Genomic DNA, 5,305 nt, shown 5'->3' on the forward strand with positions numbered 1-5,305 from the left:
TTCTGGTGATAGCCAGAATGGGGAAACGAAATAACTCACAGAGGAAAGAAAATGTGGAGTCGCCAAGAAAGGAAATTAGTGAAACTGAAGCTTGCAACATGACCGAAAAGGAGTTTAGAGTAATGGTCGTGGAATTTCTACATCGGATGGATGAGAAAATAAACAACTTATGCAAGAATCAGGAAGAAATGAAAAGTGATATAGCTACAATCAAAAACACCATGGAAAGTTTCAACAGTAGACTACAAGAAGCAGAGGACCGAATTAGTGAATTAGAAGATCAGGTACAGAAACAAGCTCAATCTGAACAGCAATTGGAGAAAAGAATTAAAAAGCAGGAGGAAAGCCTAAGGGAGCTTCGGGACAACATGAAACGAAGTAACATACATGTAATAGGGCTGCCAGAAGGACAAGAAGAGCAGCAGGGATTAGAAAATCTATTTGAAGAAATAATGACAGAAAAATTCCCGGATATGGGAAAGATAAAAGTTACGCAAGTACAGAGAGTCCCAAGCAGGATCAACCCCAAAAGACCCACACCAAGACATGTCATAATTTCAATGGCAAATATGAATGATAAAGAGAGAATCTTAAAGGCGGCAAGAGAGAGACAGAGAGTTACCTACAAAGGAACACCCATCAGATTGTCAAATGATTACTCAACAGAAACACAACAAGCTAGAAGTGAATGGAAGGAGGTATACAAAGTGTTGCAAAGCAAAGGACTGAATCCAAGAATACTATATCCAGCAAGACTATCAATCAAAATTGAAGGGGAAATCAGGAGCTTTGCCGACAAAAAAAGGCTCAAGGAGTTTATCACCACCAAACCAGCAATGCAAGAATTGCTAAAGGGAATACTGTAAAAAGAAGAAATAAACAGGTAAGAAGGAATACAGACACAAAAATAGATATGACTACAAACAAATACCTTTCAGTAATAACTTTAAATGTAAACGGACTAAATGCTCCAATCAAAAGATATCGAGTAGCTGAATGGATAAAAAAACACGACCCATATATATTGCTGTCTACAAGAGACCCACCTCAGAACAAGAGACTCACACAGATTGAAAGTGAAGGGATGGAAAAATATCTTTCAGGCAAATGGAAATGAAAAAAAAGCTGGGGTAGCAATACTTATATCTGACAAAATAGACCTCAAAGTAAATGCCATAACAAGAGATAAAGAAGGCCACTTCATAATACTAAAGGGAGAAATCCAACAAGAAGAAATAATTCTGGTAAACATATACGCTCCCAATATAGGAGCACCCAAATACATAAAAAAACTCCTGGAGGATTTCAAGGGAGAGATTAATAGCAATACAATCATAGTAGGAGATTTTAATACCCCACTATCACCACTGGACAAATCCTCTAAACAAAAAATCAGCAAAGAAACAGCAATCCTAAATGAATCACTAGACCAGATGGAATTAATTGACATCTTCAGAACCTTTCACCCCAAAGCCACAGAATATACATTCTTCTCAAGTGCACATGGGTCATTTTCAAAGATAGACCATATGCTGGGTCACAGGCAAAGTCTCTTCAAATTCAAGAAGATAGAAATTATATCAAGCATCTTCTCAAATCACAGTGGCATAAAACTGGAAATCAACTAAAATAAATACAATCCAAAGAAATCAAACACATGGAGACTAAACAGCATGCTATTAAACAAGGACTGGGTCACCAGAGAGATCAAGGAAGAAATAAAAAACATCATGGCAACAAATGACAATGAAAACACAACAATCCAAAATCTATGGGACACAGCGAAAGCAGTCTTGAGAGGGAAGTTCATAGCTCTACAAGCCTATTGCAAAAAAACAAGAAGCAATGGTAATAAATTACTTAACCCTACAACTCAAAGAGCTAGAAAAAGAGCAGCAAGAAAAGGCCAGTGTAACCAGAAGGAAGGAAATAACAAAGATCAGAGCGGAGATAAATGACATAGAGATCAAAGAAACAATACAAAAGATCAACAAAACCAAGAGCTGGTTCTTTGATAAACAAGATTGATGGACCTCTAGCCAGGACACCAAGAAGCAAAGAGAGAGGACCCAAATAAACAAAATCAGAAATGAAAGAGGTGAAATAACAACAGACCCCGCTGAGATACAAAGGATTGTTACAAAATACTACGAACAACTCTATTCCAACAAACTGGACAACCTGGAGGAAATGGACATATTCCTAGAAAAATATAACCTTCCAAAAATCAATCAAGAAGAATCTAAAGAGCTCAATAGGCCAATAACTATGGACGAAATTGAAGCAGTCATCAAAAAGCTTCTGGCAAACAAAAGCCCGGGGCCTGATGGCTTCACAGGAGAGTTTTACCAAACATTCAAGGAAGAACTAAAACCTATCCTCCTCAGACTATTCCAAAAAATTCAAGAAGAAGGAACACTTCCAAGCTCCTTCTATGAAGCCAGCATCACCCTAATACCAAAACCAGATAAAGACAACACAATGAAAGAGAATTACAGACCAATATCCCTCATGAACATAGATGCCAAAATCCTCAACAAAATTCTAGCAAATCGGCTCCAGCAGTACATCAGAAAGATCACACACCATGACCAAATAGGATTTATCCCAGGAATGCAAGGATGGTACAATATCCGCAAATTAATAAACGTGATACATCACATAAACAAATTGCGAGATAAAAATCACATAGTCATATCAATTGATGCAGAAAAAGCATTTGACAAAATCCAACACCCTTTCTTGATAAAAACTTTCAACAAGGTGGGAATAGAAGTCTCATACCTCAACATAATAAAAGCTATATATGATAAACCCACAGCAAACATCATACTCAATGGACAAAAACTAAAAACATTTCCCCTAAGAACAGGAACAAGACAGGGATGCCCACTCTCACCACTCCTGTTTGACATAGTACTGGAAGTATTAGCCATTGCAATTAGACAAGAAGAAGAAATAAAAGGCATCCAAATTGGAAAAGAACAAGTAAAGCTGTCTTTATTTGCAGACGACATGATATTGTCCATAAAAAATCCGAAAGACTCTGTCAAAAAACTAATAGACTTAATAAATGAATTTGGCAATGTAGCAGGATACAAAATTAACGCCAAGAAATCTATGGCCTTTCTATACACCAATAGTGAACTTACAGACAGAGAGACTAAAAAGGCAATCCCATTTACCATCGCACCAAAAAAATTAAGATACCTAGGAATAAACTTAACTAAGGAGGTAAAAGACCTATATGCAAAAAACTACAGGACACTGAAAAAAGAGATAGAGGAAGACGTAAACAGATGGAAGAACATACCATGTTCATGGATTGGTAGAATCAACATCATTAAAATGTCCATACTACCCAAAGCAATCTATAGATTCAATGCACTCCTCATTAAAATACCAATGGCATATTTCACAGACCTTGAAAGAACTCTCCAAAAATTCATCTGGAATAAAAAAAGACCCCGAATAGCCACAGCAATACTGAGAAAGAAGAATAAAGTAGGCGGGATCTCAATACCAGATTTCAAGCTGTATTACAAAGCCACTGTTCTCAAAACAGCCTGGTTCTGGCACAAGAACAGACATATAGATCAATGGAATAGAATAGAGAATAGAGAATCCAAATATCAACCCAAACCACTATGCTCAATTAATATTTGACAAAGGAGGCATGAACATACAATGGAGTCAAGACAGTCTCTTCAATAAATGGTGTTGGGAAAATTGGACAGATACATGCAAAAAAATGAAGCTTGATCACCAACTTACGCCATACACAAAAATAAACTCAAAATGGATACAGGACTTAAACATAAGACGGGAAACCATAAAAATACTAGAGCAATCCACAGGCAGCAAAATCTCAGACATATGCCAAAAGAAATTCTTCACTGACACTGCCCCTAGGGCAATGGAAGCTAAAGAGAAAATTAACAAATGGGACTACATCAAAATAAAAAGCTTTTTCACAACAAAAGAAACCATTAACAAAACAACAAGAAGGCCTACTGCATGGGAGAACATATTTGCAAATGGCATCACTGATAAAGGTTTGATCTCCAATATCTACATGCAGCTTATACAACTTAATAAAAGGAAGATAAATGATCCAATAAAGAAATGGGCAACAGACCTAAATAGAAGCTTTTCAAAAGAAGACAGAAGGAAGGCCAAGAGACACATGAAAACATGCTCAACGTCACTAATTATCCGAGAGATGCAAATCAAAACAACAATGCGGTACCATCTCACACCTGTCAGAATGGCTATCATCAACAAATCAACAAACGACAAGTGTTGGCGAGGATGCGGAGAAAAAGGAAGCCTCGTGCACTGCTGGTGGGAATGCAGACTGGTGCAGCCACTGTGGAGAACAGTATGGAGCTTCCTCAAAAAACTGAAAATGGAACTCCCATTTGACCCAGTAATCCCACTCCTGGGAATATATCCGAAGAAACTAGAAACACCAATCAGAAAGGATATATGCACCCCTATGTTCATAGCAGCACAATTCACCATAGCTAAGATTTGGAAACAGCCTAGGTGCCCGTCAACAGATGACTGGATCAGAAAACTGTGGTACATCTACACAATGGAATACTATGCTGCCATAAAAAAGAAGGAATTCTCATCATTTGCAGCAACCTGGATGGAATTGGAGAACATTATGCTAAGTGAAATAAGCCAGGCAATGAAAGAAAAATACCACATGATCTCACTCATTTATGGATAATAAAGAACATTATAAACTTGAACAAAAAGATAGATACAGAGGCAGTAAAGCATCAAACAGACTGTCAAATTACAGGGGGAAAGTTAGGGAGAGGTGGGGGAGATAAGAGATCAATCAAAGGACTTGTATGCATGCATATAAGCATAACCAATGGATGCAAAACTCTGGGGGGTGAGGGCATATATGGGAGTGGGGTGGGGGGTGGCAATGGTAAGATATGTACACATATAATACCTTAATTTAAAAAATTGGAAATAAAAATAAAAATAAATTAAAATGAAAGAGGTGAAGTAACAATCGACCTCACAAAAATAGAAAAGATTATGAAAAAATACTATGAACAACTATATTCCAACAAAATGGACAACCTAGATGAAATGGACATATTCTTAGAAAAATACAAGCTTCCAAAATTCAATCAGGAAGAATAAAAAAAACTAAATAGGCCAATAACTACCAAAGTAAATGAAGCAGTAATAAAAAAAAAACTTCCAGCAAACAGAAGACCTGGTGTGGACAGCTTTACAGGAAAGTTCTAGCAAGCATTCAAAGAGGAATTAAAACCTA

The sequence above is a fragment of the Eptesicus fuscus genome, chromosome 5 (assembly GCF_027574615.1).
Source record: "Eptesicus fuscus isolate TK198812 chromosome 5, DD_ASM_mEF_20220401, whole genome shotgun sequence".
NCBI classification, from domain to species: Eukaryota; Metazoa; Chordata; class Mammalia; order Chiroptera; family Vespertilionidae; genus Eptesicus; species Eptesicus fuscus.